Here is an 18,237-nt window from a genome sequence, read left to right on the forward strand (position 1 = left end):
TATCTCTAGTCTAGACCCTAACTTTTTTCTTATTTTAATGGTAAGTGTAAGATGTTGCGTTCCAGGTGCAATTTGGTTGGTCAAACTACTTGATGTTAACCAAAACACACTTAATTCATACACCACAGGTAAAATACAACAAAAGAAAAAATAAACTATAAATAATAGAATTACAGCAAAGCTGTAATTTCTTATCAAAATGCTTAACAAAATAATAGATACAGTAATTATTACTAATTAACTGTTTCAATGTAGTAACATGCCATAAACACACCCTTGACAAAGGCAAATTCAGAAAAAAAAGATTGCCTCACATGCAACTCTAGAAGCAGGAAAACACTGAGAGAAAACTCAGAGTGTAGCAGGGAGAAATGTACTGGAGTTTCCAAACCTTGCTGAAAGCCCAGCAACAATTGCTGAAAGCTAAAACTAAAGATTATGGTTCTGTGAGAGCTTGACCACACCCATTGAGTCTTCTTCTATTGTTCCAACATTTAAAAATATCCCAAGGCTTCCCAAGCTGTTTACTTTACGAATTTTCAGCAGATAGCTTGACACCTCTGTCTTAAGACTTCTCTTTCAAAAAGAAGGACAAAATGCACCTCTTAAAGCCATAATGTTGTCACACAAGTTAGCATGCAAAGCAAGTTTCACTCTATCTTGGTACATGTGACAATAATAAATCAAATCAAATCAAAAGCATTTATATTACAACTGTTTTACAGTGGCCCAGAAACAGCACCCACCAATGTTTTCTTCCGAATCAATGTTTCCTAGATCCACCCAAACAGGTTCTAGATATTTAGATGTTGTAGTGATTGGAACCAGGTGGATATTGTTGACTGAGATCCTTGATTGGGGTTGTTAACCTGGGCCAATGAGGGAGCCCTGGCTGACAGATATAAACAGGGGATGCAGAGTCTCCTCACTTCAGGGACTAACTCTGGGCTGGCTGGCCGCCCGCCCGCCCGCAGTGTATTGTGCTCATGTAAATAAAGGGTGACTTGGTGATGGAATACTGGCCTCTGCAGTTATTTCAGAAGTAATTGTATCTCTCATTACAGTACAGATGTATCTTTAATTAACAGAGTTAGCTCACCATTTTCCCAGCTTCCTGTCCTTCCTCAATGTCATATACCCTTAATGTGCAGGTCCCAGTTTTGGTTTCCTTATGGCAACATCTCCATAATCACTATCAGGTAATACATATTAATTTCTAAAGGAGCAATGAGGAATGGAGAGGTTTAAGAAGAGAATTTCAGAGTTGAGGGCCTAGGTGGCTGAAAATCTGATTACTCCGAATGGGGTGAAAGAAGTTGGAGCTGCATGTGAGAAGCAAATTAGAAAAATATGGAGTTAAGTTCTTGTGAAATTTATACCGAAAACGTCTCTAACCCAATGGTTAGAATGGTTGCTGCAGTATTTTGAACAGCAGCGAGCAGTTTAGTGCTGCACTGCAAAATTCTTTGGAGCTCTTTTCATACTCTCCTGTACTTATATTCCTTGTTAGCAATAATGTTATAGCACCTGTTGTGATTATTAATTGGATTATGTCCTTATGTTGCAAGTGACATTTCTATAGGGCAGAGTCTTTTGAGGCTTGAATGACGTAGGCTATGGCAGGATTTGTGGTAGAATCATGAGAGAAGTCAAGTGAGGCCTGTCTTGACGACAGGAACATCACATTGCATCTTTTATACATTTAGTGAGTAGTGAGTAAGTTCTTCACCAGGCAGGTGCAAGTTGCCAATTAAGAAGGATTGTTTCTTGTTAAACACTTAACACCACAACTTGCCTTCTTTACTCAGAGAGTAGTAAGGGCGTGGAATGCCCTGCCTGCAAAAGTAGTAGACTCGCCAACTTTAAGGGCATTTAAATGGTCATTGGATGAATATATGGATGATAATGGAATGGTTTAGGTTAGATGGGCTTCAGATTGGTTTCACAGGTCGGCGCAACATCGAGGGCCGAAGGCCTGTACTGCGCTGTAATGTTCTATGTTCTATGTTCTATGCCTCAAATATTCAGCTTCATATCTTACCAAATGCACTAAACAAGCTAGATGTTGAGAATTCTCAATATGGAAGTCTAAGTGGATCCCTGACAATTTCGGTTCACTGCCCGCTCCAGACGACCTCCATGTCAGACACCAGGCATGTGCAGTCTCAGCTGTCATGTTCTAGGCATGATAGTGTATACTCAGGGCATGTTCTATGGGCACCGGCCACACACAACAAATAGACTTTGGTATCCAACATGTTTCAGCCTCCAAGAATCCTCATCACACATCTCCAATCCACTTAGAGGACATTTCTGTACTTCAGTGTTGCACCTTGATCTGCACTGGTAACTATCATTGTAATGTTGTTTCAAGGACACTTTGCGTTCAGGAACACACCGAACTCATGGACTGGACTAGTCTGCATCTCTGAGTTCCTTACTCACTGTCATGACACTTATGCACTCCAAGCCTACCTGGCTGCTCGTAACATCTCACCATGGTTGTCAGCAGGCCTCAGTTAAATCAAGGGAGATGGCCTTCGTCAGAGGGTCCTGGCACAGAGAGCCAAGGGCAGCCTTCATTATCTGTCCAGGAGCTTGGACATCTTCAGTCAGCTACTTGGAATATCAGAGTCAGGATCTTCTCCACATAAAACATGAGAAGCTAAATGTTGTGCAGCCCACGACTTGCCTTGACTCTTTTGTCCTATTGGGAATTTTGATCCTGGAATAAGAGGCAGGTATTATGGGGGATGAAGGTGGGGAGGTATCCTGAGTGTGAGCAATCAGCACTGAGGACATGCAGGATGAGTAGTGTCGGGTTGAGGTGGGTGAGAGCAAGTTGGGTGGGTGCTGCAACCAACAGTGAGAATGATGAAGTATAAGCTTTGTTAGGAGGTGAGTACAGTAGCAGAGATAGAGTGAGTGTGAGTCATTGAAGAGATGATGGTGACGCTTGTATTCATTGACCTTCTTTCTACATTCGTGGGCATTCTTTCTGACAGCTGAGACTGCACTGACCAAGGTGGGAAACTTCAGAACAGGCTTAAGTGGACTGGTGTCATGACTTCTACTGAAGACATCCTGGGGGAAGAGGATGGCCTGCATCTGCAAAAGCCCATTCATGATGACCTCTAGGTCCCTGCCTACGAACTGGGCATGAATTTCCCCAAGGGGATTTCTCCTTATTATCCCAATAATTTCCCAATAAGGTCCCACATAAGAGATTAACATGTAAAATTAAAGTGCATATAATTGGGGATAATGTGCTATCATGGATAGTGAACTGGTTAGCAGACAGGAAACATAGAATAGGGATAAACAGGGATTCTTCACCCCCTCCCCCCACCTGAGTGCCAATGAGTGATTAATGGGGTACTGCAGGGATCAGTGCTTGGACCTCAGCTAGTCACAATATAGACTAATGATTTAGATGAGAAATAAATGTAATACTTTCACATTTGCAGACAATTTGCTGGGTGGGAGGTGAATGGTGAAGAGGATGCAGAGATGCAACACTGAGTTGGACAAGTTGAGTGAGTTGCCAAGTCCATGGTAGATAAAGTATATTGTGGATAAATAAGAGGTTATCCACTTTGATAGCAAAAACCAGAAGGCAGATAATTATCTGAATGGTGATAGTTTGGGAAAGGGCAAGATACAATGGTACCTGGATGTCCTTGTACACCAGTCCTTGAAACTAGGTATGAAAGTGCAGCAATTGGTGAAGAAGGTAAATGGTATGTTGGCTGTAGTGATTCAAATGAGGTCAGCCAGGTGGACCTCTTAAAATATGAGTTCCCTGGCTAGGGCTGTTAATCTGGTCCAATCAGGGAACCCTGGCTGACAGGACTGTTAGGCATCCTGTCACTCTGAGAGCTGGATCTGAGGGAACTAGATCAGTGTTAAGGACTTTCTGCATGTAAATAAAGGATGACTTGGTGAAGGAATATTGGCCTCTGTGGCGTTATTTCATTGGCCTTCACAGCGAGAGGATTTGAGTACAGGAGTAGACAATCTCATGAAAACGTATAAAATTCTAACAGTACTGCACAGTGTATGTGCAGGAAGGATGTTCCTCATCACTAGAGTCTAGAACCAGGAGTCACAGTCTAAGAATGCAGAGTAGACCATTCAGGATGAAGATGTGGAAATATTTCTTCACCCAGAGAGTCTGGGCCAGAGGAATTCTGTACCAGAGAAAGCAGTTGAGGCTAAAACATTGAACCTTTTCAAGAAGGAATTGGATATTGTTTAAAGGCTAAAGGGATCAAATGGTACGGTGAGAAAGCAGGAACAGAGTACTGAATTGGATGATCAGCCATGATCTTATTGAATGATCAAACAGGTTTGAAGGACCTAATTACCTACTCCTGCACCTATTCTTGAATATTTCTATTTCGTTTTCCATATATGGGGCAAATATCAGGAACCATGCAAGTCATCTCTGGACTGACAGTGCTTCTCTGGGTTTACAGCAGGTTTTTAAAGATGGCACACTGAAAGGGATTCTGGTATTTTGGTGGATATCCACTGAGCTTTTTAAAAAATTATTCATTTGTGGGATGCGGGCATTGTTGGCTGGGCCAGCATTTATTGGCTATTCCTAGTTGCCCTTGAGAAGGTGATGGTGAGCTGCCTTCTTGAACTACTATAGTTCATCTGCTGTGGGTTGACCCACAATGCCATTAGGGAGGGAATTCCAGGATTTTGACCCAGTGACAGTGAAGGAACAGCGATATATTCCCAAATCAGGATGGTGAGTGACTTGGACGGGAACTTGCAGGTGGTGGTGTTCCCATATATCTGCTGCCCTTATCCTTCTTGATGGAAATGATCATGGGTTTGAAAGGTGGTGTCTGTGGATCTTTGGTGAACTTCTGCAGTGCATCTTGTAGATAGTGCAAACTGCTGCTATTGAGCTTCAATGGTGAAGGGAGTATATGCTTGTGGATGTAGTGCCAATCAAGTGGGCTGTTTTGTCCTGGACGGTGTCAAGCTTCTTGAGTGTTGTTGGGGCTGCACTCATCCAGGCAAATATGGAGTATTCCATCACACTCCTGACTTGCTGAGTTGTTCTGGGAAGATAGGGATAAAATCAGATGTGAGGGATGCCTTAAGTGCCAGATAAGTAGATAATGAGGCACATTTCGTAAGATAATGGGAAGAAATCTAGCTAGACCTCAGTGAAATCCCTCCAAAACATTGGACGACTTACACTTGGCCAAAATATTATAAGATTCAATCTATTATTTCTTCAATTACTTCAATTATGTCTTCAACATGGTGAGTCACATCAAATGAAAACTATGCATGTTGTTTTGCCAACCTCAAAACGATGTAGGCAATGTGGGACAGTTAGGAAAATATGTGTGAATGAAGAAAATGAAACAAATAGAGTCACAGAGTCCGACAGCCAACCAAAACATCCATCCATGCTAACCCCATTTCCCTGCACTTGGCCCATATCCTTCTACACCTTTCCTATTCATGTATTCATCCAAATGCCTTTTAAATGGTGTTAATGTACCTGCCTCAACCACTTCCGTTGGCAGCTCATTCCACATGCATACCACCGTCTGTGTAAAAAAAGTTGCTCCTCAGGGTCCCGTGTATTCTTTCCCCTCTTAGCTTAAACTGATGTCCTCCAGTCTTCGATTCCCCAACCCTGAGAAAAAGACTGAGTGCATTCACCCTATCTATGCCTCTTATGATCATATACACTTCTTATAAGATCCCCCCTCAGTCTCCTACGCTGTAAACAAAAAAGTCCTAGCTTGTCCAACCTTTCCCTATAACTCAGTCCCTTGAGTTCTGGCAACATCCTTGTAAATTTCTTCTGCACTCTTTCCAGTTTAATAACATCCTTCCTATAGCAAGGTGACCAAAACTGAACACAATACTCCAAGTGCGGCCTCACTGACATCCCACACAACTGTAACATAACTTCCCAACTTCTGTATTTAATGCATTGACTGATAAAGGCCAATGTGCTAAAAGCCTTCTTCACTGCCCTGTCTACCTGTGACTCCACTTTCGGAAAACCATGCGCCTGAACTCCAAGGTCCCTCTGTTCCACAACACTACTTAAGGCCCTACCATTCACCATGAAACTCCTACCTTGATTTGACTTTCCAAAATGCAACACCTCATACTTATCTATATTAAACGCCATTTGCCATTTCTTGGCCACTTCCCCAGCTGATCAAGATCCTCCTGTAATTTCTGATAACCTTCCTCATTGTCCATGATTCCACCTATTTTAGTGTCATCTGCAAACCTACAGATCATGCCTTGCAACATTCTCATCCAAATCATTGGTATAGATAATAAACACCAATGGGCCCAGCACTGACCCCTGAGGCACATCAGTAGTCACAGGCCTCCAGTCTGACAAGCATCCTTCCACTATTATCCTCTGCTTCCTACCATCAAGTCAATTGTGTATCCAATTTGTCAGATCTCCCTGGATTCCATGCAATCTAACCTTCCAGAGCAGCCTACCATGTGGAACCTTAAAAGCCTCACTGAAATCCATAACTATGTCTACCGTCATGTCCTCATCAAACATCCTGGTCACTTCATCAGAGAACTCTAATAAATTTGTGAGGCATGATTTCCCACTCACAAAACCAGGCTGACTACTCATAATCAAACCTTGTGTGTCCAAATGCATGTATATCTTATCCCTCAGAATCTTCTCAAGTAACTTACCACCCACAGACATTAGGCTTACCGGTCTATAGTTCCCAGGTTTTTCTTTGCAGTCCTTCTTGAACAAGGGGATAAAATTTTCTACCCTCCAAACTTCTGGGACCTCACCCGTAGCTAATGATGATGCAAATGTATCAGCCAGGGCCCTCGTAATTTCTTCCGTAGCCTCTTGCAGGGTTCTTGGATATATCTGGTCAGGACCAGGAGATTTATCAACCTTCATACATTCTAATACTTCCAACACCACCTCCACTGTGATATGGACTGTCCCCAAGATATCGCTACTAACTTCCCCAAGTTCCCAAGTCTTCTTGTCTTTCTCCACGGTAAACATAGAGGAGAGCTATTCATTGAGGGCCTCGCCCAGCTCCTGCTGTCCAAACATATATGTACACTTTGGTCCTGATGGGTCCTATTCTGTCTTGAGGTTTTTTTTTGCTTTAATATACTTAAAGAATCTCTTTGGATTCACCTTAATCTTCTCAGCCAAAGCTATCGCGTGCCCCCTTTTTGCCCTCCTGATTTCCTTCTTCAGTAAGTTCCTGTATCCCCAATTATACCTCCAGAGATTCCTTTGATCCCACCTGCCTGTACCTGAGCCATGCCTCCTCCTTTTTTCTGGTCAAAGCCTCAATATCTCTTGTCATCAAGGGTTCCCTACTCCTGCCAAGCTTGCCCTTCACCCTCACAGGAGCATATAGACCTTGAACTCTAACTATCACACTTTTAAAGGCCTCCCACTTGCCAGAGGTCCACAAACTACTCCAGTCAACCTCTGCAAGCTCCTATCTAATTCCATCAAAATTCACCTTGCCCCAATTTAGAGCATAAACCTGTGGACCAGTTTTGTCCCTCTCCGTAACTAAAATTAGTAGAACTATGGTAACTGATCCCAAGGTGCTCCCCCACTCTGACCTCAGTCACCCGTCCTGCCCTATTTTCCAAGAGTAGATCACGTTCTGTCCCTTCCTGAGTCGGACCCTCTATATACTGCTTGAGGAAACTTTCCTGAATACACTTAACAAATTCCACCTCATCTAAGCACTTAACACAATGGCAGTCCTAGTCTACGTTAGAAAAATTAAAATCCCCTGCTATGACAACTCTAAGCATGCCTTGATACCAGGCCCATGACAATCCACTCTTCAGTGCAGGTGTTGGCTTCCAGGCTCTAATGTATGCACCCTTAGTCACCATCTGGTGAATGCTCTTCTTCCTGCTCATCACGGGGGCTGTTGGCAGATGATCCGCTGTTCAGTGCAGGTGAGTGCTTCCAGGCTCCAATGCCTGCTGATCATGGGGGCTATTGCCAGGTTCTCAATGTTGAAAATAAAATCTGATATTCCACATAGGGATCCAATGTCTGGATCAGAGTCTCACATGTGAGTGGCAAGGGGCCTATTTGCATGCATTAACATCTCATTATTACTTAATCTCAGGTTGCTATTTTCCCGGGTACAGGAGAGAAATTAGGCTGCCAGTACTAGACTTGAAAGTCAGAGCAATTACCTGGTGGCTATGCTTTCTGATGTCTTCTCCGGGCATCCATTTTTGACAGCATTTCCCAATCTCACAGGGCATGTTTCATTGGCAGGAACCACTGCATCCTCTGTATATGGAGCTTGACATTGGCAAAGCACCAGCCTTATCACATTATCATGGCACATCTCAGAGCAACTTATAATAAACTTCTTCACTTCAATACTGCACCTTGGTGTTAACCGACATCTTACATTGCAAGACTGCTGCCAGGCAACTTCCGACAAATTGACACATAACCATCTCATGCCGTTGAACAGGCTGCAAATTACAGTTCTTCCCTTGTTGCCTTAGTGCTCATTCACTTTTTGCATTTATTGCCTTGCCTTGCTTTTTAGATCAGACAGAAAGCCAGCAATGTTTGCCAGCAACGAACAGCTGAAGAGGTGGATATGCTGGTGTACTCATTGTGCACTGTCAATGTCTCACCTACAGTATGTGGTACCTGCTTACCCATCAAACACACATATATGTGCTTTGATCAAATATCCATGTCTGAAAGTCTACAGGAAATATTCCTCAGCCGAAGTAAACGGGATATATTCACTTAGGTATTTGGTCTGCCTTCAGCCAGCAGAGTTAGTGAGGTGTCCTGAGTGAGTAAGTAGGAAGTGTAGAGGCAGGAACATAGAACATAGAACATAGAACATAGAACATAGAACATTACAGCGCAGTACAGGCCCTTCGGCCCTCGATGTTGCGCCGACCTGTGAAACCAATCTGAAGCCCATCTAACCTAAACTATTCCATTATCATCCATATGTTTATCCAATGACCATTTAAATGCCCTTAAAGTTGGCGAGTCAACTATTTTTGCAGGCAAGGCATTCCACGCCCTTACTACTCTCTGAGTAAAGAACCTACCTCTGATATCTGTCCTATATCTATCACCCCTCAATTTAAAGCTATGTCCCCTCGTGCTAGCCATCACCATCCGAGGAAAAAGGCTCCCACTGTCTACCCTATCTAATCCTCTAATCATCTTGTATGTCTCTATCAAGTCACCTCTTAACCTTCTTCTCTCTAACGAAAAAAGCCTCAAGACCCTCAGCCTTTCCTCATAAGACCTTCCCTCCATACCAGGCAACATCCTGGTAAATCTCCTCTGCACCCTTTTCAATGCTTCCACATCCTTCCTATAATGCGGTGACCAGAACTGTACGCAATACTCCAAGTGTGGCCGCACCAGAGTTTTGTACAGCTGCAACATGACCTCATGGCTCCGAAACTCAATCCCTCTACCAATAAAACCTAACATACTGTACGCCTTCTTAACAACGCTATCAACCTGGGTGGCAACTTTCAGTGATCTATGCACATGGACACCGAGATCTTTCTGCTCATCCACACTACCAAGAATCTTACCATTAGCCCAGTACTCTGTATTCCTGTTACTCCTTCCAAAGTGAATCACCTCACACTTTTCCGCATTAAACTCCATTTGCCACCTCTCAGCCCAGCTCTGCAGCTTATCTATGTCCCTCTGTAACCTGCAACATCCTTCCGCACTATCCACAACTCCACCGACTTTGATGTCATCCGCAAATTTACTAACCCATCCTTCTACACCCTCATCCAGGTCATTTATAAAAATGACAAACAGCAGTGGCCCCAAAACAGATCCTTGAGGTACACCACTAGTAACTGAACTCCAGGATGAACATTTCCCATCAACCGCCACCCTCTGTCTTCTTACAGCTAGCCAATTTCTGATCCAAACCGCTAAATCACCCTCAATCCCATGCCTCTGTATTTTCTGCAATAGCCATAGGAAGGATTAGAAGTTTGGGGCATGGGGTGGGTGAGAGTCCTTGATATAAGATTCTGCATCTTGAGAGTGGTGGGCCACAAGTGTTGGAGGGAGGTAGGTGCAATGACGGATTTGGAGTGACTGTGAGGTAGTAGAGAGGAGATGGTGCCTCTTACCTTTGTGGAGCATAGAAGTTCATTGACCTGCTTGTGGCATTGCAGTCAGTTCCGCTGTACTGTAGGTGGCTACTATATAACAGGCTGGCAGTGTTTGAAATGGTGCACAGTTGAGATTTAACTATAGTGCCCGTGGCATCAACATCAGGTCCTGGCACTTCAAGCATTTCTGCTGCAGCTGAACACATTGCCATGAGAATAGTGCTAAGAAGGCATGGTGCATATTTAACAAAGTAAGCAGAGTGATTGACACTTAGACAAATTTTGGGAAAATTTAGCCTAGTGTCCTTTGGAAGCCATTATTTCTGAGAATGCTTTGAATTGAGGATTACATCGGTATGAGTATGGCCAATTAACTTAGTTTTGTTTGTAATCTCTCATAAAACCTGTAATGTTCAAGGAAACAGCTAAAATTGTTCAGATTAGAAAAGGAGATTGGATTTGTTGTGTCCATGATGTAATCTGCTAATGATCTGTCCATCTGCTTTTAAAAGTTATGTAATATGCAGATATGCTTATTTTGCTGGTTTCTGTGTTTCTCCTATTCAAAAACTTTTCCTTCACTTACCTTCACTGCTGTATAGGGAACCTGTAAATAAAATGCAGAACCTCCAAATTTCTGGAGTTTGATGGGTAGTTTTATAGCAGACTGCCACTGGAGCAGAGAGATTGTGTGGTCTACCAGGTTTTCAGCCCTTTTTAGCCTCTTCGAAAATTGTAACACTTCTGGAGTTGATGTACTAGAATGAAATGAAAATGGTCACTCCAGATGTGACAGAAGTAGCACAGATTTCACCACTCCCCCAAAATGTTTACAATAACCTGTCCACAGAATTTCTAACGTGTTCTGGATCTTCTACAATAGGTGAGTAGAAATTGTCTTCAGCCTCAGGTTCATGCTTGGATTTAGTAGTCGGCCTGAAATAAGTGAAAGAATAGGTCCTGGCTATAACTTTTGTTTTACTGGAATCTGCTTAAAGTTTCACTTCTCTTGAATCAAATGAGTAAAGTAATTATCCTTAGATAATGACAGCTGTAGCCAGTCCAAAAAGGGTTCACGGTCAGGCATGATATCTGCAGTAATGTAAGAGCAACTGGCTAGATATTTACTACAAATAAGCATACAACAAAACAATGTTAGGATATTCAGTTAATTTTGCTTGGTTATGTTGTTTGGTGAAATTTGCAAGTTAGTGTGTCGAGGTAGAATGGACATTACTTTTAATGAATAACCATATAACACAATAGTCTGAAAGAACTGGAATACTTAAAGAGGATAGATGATATGAGCAGCTTATTAATAGGCCTTACAAACTGACAGGACATATATAACTGACAACCCATACAATGGAGCCACTGATAGTAGAGAGCCAGGAATAAAATGGAAGAGACTTATAAAACTAGTCATGGAGAGCAGTCTAGGGTAAGATAAGGAAAGATATGAAAAGGCCTGGTAAATCAAGGGCAGAATGTATCTGTGAATCCAGAGGCAGATGGATAACATTAAGGAGAGCTTAAACTCATGGTTTGGTCAAGAATTCAATATACTTTAGGGCAGTCTGTAATAATGAAAATCTTTACAGGGCAATAAAGTCTACCAATGATCCATCCACATCTGAAGAAAGAGATAATCCCAAGAGACTTTGGGAGGCTCCAGTACAGTCAATGAGATGAGAAGCCTCCAAGGATGAAACAATGTTAACAATGTATTTAGAGACACTGTGAAGTGACGGCATTGAGAAGAAAAAGAGTAATAAAAAAAAAACTATTCATGTATGCCCTCCATTCTGCCTGACCTCAATTGGTACTTGCGACTTATCACAACCATGGCAAAATTGTTCAGGCCCGCTTGGAGTGAATAGAAATGCAGGAGAGGAAATTAATTCGGTGGAAGACCAAAATTCAGATTTCTGATTGTAGGTTAATTTTTTGGTATTAGGTTAGAAAGTTCACATAGCATCACTTCTAAGTGGTATTACCCAGACTTACCTTGATTCCTTGGAGGTAGTCCTTCTTGTGGGTCTGCCTGCCATTCCTCATTTATATGTCTGAAGATGTCTCTGTTGTCGACCGTTGAAAATGCCATTGCCGAGGTCCTCCTCAACCGTCTCCTCCATGTCACTGAGGAACTCCTCCCAGAGTATCTGTGTGACTTCCAGCCACAGAGGGACATAAGGGACATGATTGTCATTGTGTGACAGCTGTACAAGAAATGCAGAGAAAAGAACCTACCCCTGTACATGATCTTCTTCAACCTCACAAAGGCCTTTGACACCATCAATTGGGAAGCATAATGGAGCATCCTTCTCTGCTTCTGGTGCACCATGATGTTTGTCACCATCCTTCACCTGTTCCATGATGACATGGAAGCTGGGGTAATGACAAGTGGCTCCACCACTGACACATTCCCCATTTGGACTGTGTCAAGCAGGGCTGTGTCATTGCCTCAACACTGTTCTCAATCTACCTCGCTGCAGTGCTTGCAGTGCTTACTGCCAACAAGCTCCCAGCTGGAGTGGGGCAAACTTACAGAACCCATGGGAAATTATACAACGTCCGCTGTCTTCCAGCCAAAACCGAAGTCATCGAACTGCGGTACACAGATGATGCTTGTATATGCACGATCTCCGAGGACATACTCCAGACCATCGTCCACACCTTTACGGAGGCATGCGAGAGCCTGGGTCTCATCCTGAACATCCACAAGACAAAGGTCCTTCATCAACCTGGCCTGGAATTGTGAAGCAAACCCCTATCATCAAGGTCCGCTGGGAGGCCTGAGAAAACGTTGACCACTTCCAATACCTCAGAAGTGTCCTGTCAGCCAAAGCAGCAACTGATGAAGAGATCCAGCATTGTCTCCAGTGTGCTAGCGCAGACTTCAGCTACCTGAGGAAAAGGGTGTTTAACAACAACAGCATCAGATTCAACACCAAGATGATGGATTACAGAGCTGTAGTGATTCCTGCCCTCCTGTGTGGCTCTGAGATGTGGACTGTCTCCAGCAGACACCTCAAGGGACTGAAGCAGTACCACCAATGCTGCCTGCATAAGTTCCTGTGAATCCGCTGGGAAGAAAGACACACCAACTCCAGCATCCTCGACCAGACCACCATCCCCAGCATCAAGGCACTGACCACCCTGTGCATGTTGTCCGCATAAGCGACACAAGATTCCCCAAACAGATGTTGTACTCCGAGCTTTGAAACGCAGGTGAGACCCAGGTGGATAGGAGAAGCACTTCAGTGATACCCTCAAGGCCTCACTGGTGAAATGTGATATTCCCACAGATACCTGGAATCGCTCGCTCAAGACAGTCTAAAGTGGAGGAGGGGCATCTGGGAAGGTGTCGAGCACCATGAGACTTGCCATTGGGGGAGAAAAATAGAAGCCAGGTAAATACCGCGAAAGGAGCACACTGCCACACTAATGCCCCACCCACCCCTTCTTGTGACCACCACCTGCCCCAAGCGTAACAGAGCCTGCATGTACAGCCACCTGCGCGCTCACCCTGAGAGTGGAAGTGAGTCATCCTTGTCTACACGGGACGCCAACGATGATAATGATATATAACTCTAAAGAACAGTGAGAATAGCACTGTGTGTAAGAGTTTCTCCTCCATAGTCTATCAAATTATACGTACCTTTAACACATTTTCAGTGTTGCTTAAACTGAATTACAGATCAGTTAGTTGAAAGTTAATTTTCCTTGCTTTTATGTATGGGAATTTCAAACTATTGGCATTGAATATGGCATTCTAAATTGTGCAGTAACATTAAGTAAATATTAGCTTGAAGATTTGTTTCTCAATGTCACTTTGGGCTTGTAACATAAAGTCACAGACACTTGTTTTTTCCTGAAATTAGCTTTGCTGTGAAACAATCTTGATATTCTCCAGTGCCACAGGGCTATAAATGCACTAATAGTTTGCCTGTTCTTTTTTTAAGGATTAGTTTTCTCACCATGTTCAAACATGATCTGCCTTCTGTTGAGTTTAACACTAATTGTTGAAATGTTTAACAAACAGCAGCGAATAGGATGTGAAATACTTAAAAAGGTGACAGAAATACATGAAAAGGCTTGCAAACGCTGTTAGCATTTCTACATGCAATTTTATGAAACTTGTAAAATTATTGCTACTGCCCATGAAATGTACATGATTAATTTATAGAATACAGTTGGGAGGAAATAGCCCAGGGAGTCCTTAAAATTAATGCCAGGCCCCATGAAATCGTGTGCCATCGGGTTAAATATCGACAAGGAAGCCTCCTGTTGATGAACAAATACCACCCTCTTTCATAGCTGATAAATCAATTCTCCACCATGTTGAAAGAGGGTACACTGAGGATGACAATGGCAGAGAATATACTTTGTGATGGGACTTCAGTGTCCATCACCTCAAGTAGGTTAGAAACACCACTACTGACTGAGCTGGCTGAGTCCTAAAGGTCATAGCAACTAGATTAGGCCTGTGGCACTTGGTAAGAGAACCAACAAAAGGGAAAGTCATACTGGACCTCATGCTCACCAATCTACCTTTAGCAGATGCATCTATTTATGACAGTATCAGTAGGAGTGACCACCTCACAGACCTTGTGGAAACATTGAGAATAAAACCCTCGTGTTGTCCGGCACTATCGCTGTACTGAATGGGGTAGGTTTTAAATAGATTGGACAACTCAGACTGAGTATCAATGAGATACTGAGGGCCATCGGCAGCACCAGAAGAATTTTATTCAACCACAACCTGTAACTTCAGTGTCTGATATATCCTCACTTCACCATTATCCAGGGTGAGCGACAGAAATCGTGGGCTCTGGCGCTGTTCCCAGATAGTGTGCTAGGCTTAACCATCTTCACCTGCTTCATCAATGGCCTTCCCTCCCCCAGCAAATTCAGAGGTAGGAATGTTCACGAATGATTGCACAACTCCTCAGATAGTGAAGAAGTCCTCGCCCAAATTCAACAAGACCTGAACAACATTCAGGCTTGGGCTGAGGATGACCATAACATTTGTGTCACAAAAGTGCCAAGCAGTCACCACCTTCAACAAGAGGAAATCCAACCATTGCCCTTGACATTCAATGGCAAAGCTATCACTGAAATCTCCACTATCAACATCCTGGGGTTACCATTGACAAGAAACTGAACTGGACTAGCCATAAGTATGGTGATGACAGAATCTGGTCAGATGCTTGGAATTCTGCAGCAATTCTGGGTGGCACAGTGGTTGACATTGCACCTCACAGTGCCAGGGATGCAGTTTGATTCCAGCCTTCGGTGACTGTCTGTGTAGAGTCTGCACGTTCTCCCCCCATATTTATGTGGGTTTCTGCCGGATGCTCTGGTTTTCTCTCACAGTCCAAAGATGTGCAGGTTAGGTGGATTGGTCATGGTAAATATGGGTTACAGAGATAGGGTGGGGAGATGAGTTTGGTTGTGATGCTATTCGGAGGGTTGGTACAGACTCAATGGGCAAATGGCCTCGTTTGGCACCACAGCAATTCTATGATTCTATGTAACTCACTTCCTGTCTCATCAAAGCCATTCCATCATCTACAAGACATAAATCAGGAGTGTAATGGAATGCTCTCCACTTGTCTGAATAAATGCAGCTACAATAATGTTCAAAAAGTTCGACACCATCCAAGAGCAACCAGCCTACTTGTTTTGCATCCCATCTACCATCGTCAATATTTATCACTGCCACCACGGATGCAGAGTGGCAGCAGCGAGTACTATCTACAAGATACACTGCAACAAATCATCAAGGTTCCTTCAGCCTCACCTTCCAAACAAGTCATCTCTACCAACTAGAAGGACAAGGGCAGCAAATACATGGCAACACCGCTTGCAAGTTATCTTCCAAACATCCTGGTTTGAAGTGATATGACTATTCCTTCTTTGTCACTAGGGCAAAATCCTGGAACTCCTGAAAAATCGTGCAATGAGGATGTACCTGCATGAAATGTGTGACAGCAGTTTAAAAAGGAAGCTCACCATCACTTTCTCAAGGGCAAATAAGATGAACAATTAATATTGGTCTAGCACATGATGACCATATTTGATGAAAGAGTGAAAAGACAGCAAACTTAAAAGGCATTGGTTTTTATCACTATGTTTATTGCTCACATTTAATGGCTTGTACTACAGCTTTATATTGTTGGGCTAAAACTTTGACAGTAAATAACAGTTGCAACCTCTAAAGAACTGCTCTAATACAAGATTATGTTATGTACTTCAGAAATCTACCAATACCAAAAAGCTGAATTTTTCATCTTAATGGCTAAGTGAGAGCTGGGTTGAGTTCTTTTGGTGAGATTTTTCCTGTGAAGCTGAGCCAGATTTCTTGCTGTATCTTACCAAATGCACCTCATTAACTAACTATCCTGCCCCGTGGCATCCCTCAGATCTGATTTTGTTACATGTTACCATGCACTGTTCCCAGAACAACTCATCACTTGAATGGACGAGTGCCAAAAGACCAGCACCCCCATCTCCCCATGCCATATTTAAAAAGCCACTGTACACCCAGATGAGTACAGGCATTCTGAAGCTGCCCTGTACAATCAACGGCGGTGCTTAAACATGGCAGAGAAGGGGAAGATGATGCTGTAATTCCCTGACAGCAACAAGGAGGTGCTGGCCATCAGGGTGGTGCAAAGGAGTGGTGTCGTTTTCCTGGAGAACCAGGAGAGGAGGCCACACCATCACCCTTGCAGCTTGGTGTAAAATTGCTACACGAGTCAATTTCTGCAACATCTTCTCCCACTTGCTTTGGTAACCTTCAACACCATTAACCTGCATGGCCTCTGCAATACCTATACACTTGCCTGGGACACCTGACCTCTTTTCAATCACCCGCACCTGCACTAACAGCTGTGCCACTCCCTTTCTCTCATTCCAGGAGAAAACAGCACACAATAGCATTGATAGGGCTCAGACCAGTGGAGGGGAGCCCACCACTCAACACCTCAGCACCCTATGAGGAGAAAATAGCAGAAGGTAACTAGGACTGTTCCCATGGGAGTGCTGAGACATCCATATCCCGTCAACCGAGAGTACAGATGCCTCAAAAGAAGTATCGGCAAGACTGTCTCCTCAAAACACACCGAGTTCAGATTTCAACACCTTGGTGGATGCTTTAGGCCAAGCAAGTTTTGGAGCACAATCTGGTCAGCACCTCACTGCAACAGACCCTCAGAAGTGTCCTCTCAGGAGACTCCAGAACTGGCCAGGCCTGCCAGGCTACCTTGCCTGCTCCCCTTTGACCCTTGGAATTTGCAGTTGCGGAAGTTAACTTGTTTGTGGCAAGAAGACGTTCGGCGTGTGGCCTGATGAAACCTGCATACCAATGGGCTCCACACTGCAAGGAGGCTTCCTCCACCCCATTTGTGAAACTAGCAACTATGCTAAGATGTTGTGGGAGTGAGAGGAAGAAACAAATGATTGAGGACACTTTGGGGACACAAGTGACAATGCATTGTTCATTACTTGTTACTTTCTGTAAATTTCACTGTTTTGTGATCTTACGTCTGTTTGTTTGATCCTCTGTACAGCCCTGAATGCAACTGTGGTAGCGTGGTGCATAACCTCCTGGCCACACAGGATACGCTATGGATTGATGTCTGTGTTGAGAACTTGCTGCAGCACGTGGAAGGAAAAGGAAGAGGAAAAGGTGTAGACAGATGAATAGATTCAATTGACACCATTGCCCCTCATTTTACAACCTTCCTATAATTTCCTGGCTTCTGTGTCCAAAAATGTTAATTTGGTTGAGATTGTCAACACTGTCTGAGGCAGGGATGTTTATGGCACACAGAAAGCCAATGTATTAGGATTTCCAGGATTAGGGCAGCTCTGTGCCCTGTAAAGTTCATGGGTCTAAGCGCAATGTTGTTTCCCCTTAAAGGCTCACACATCGGTAGGTCCTGCAGACCTCCCTCACAAGTCGAGTCTTGCATGCACCCACTCTGGGTGTAGTTGCAGCCATTTTCTTTTCATGCACTTTCGATTTCTAGCTCAATGGAAGGTGTCAGTGAGTGTTCTTTGGCCAGT

Source organism: Rhincodon typus, chromosome 13, assembly GCF_021869965.1.
Source record: "Rhincodon typus isolate 14 chromosome 13, sRhiTyp1.1, whole genome shotgun sequence".
Classification (NCBI taxonomy): Eukaryota; Metazoa; Chordata; class Chondrichthyes; order Orectolobiformes; family Rhincodontidae; genus Rhincodon; species Rhincodon typus.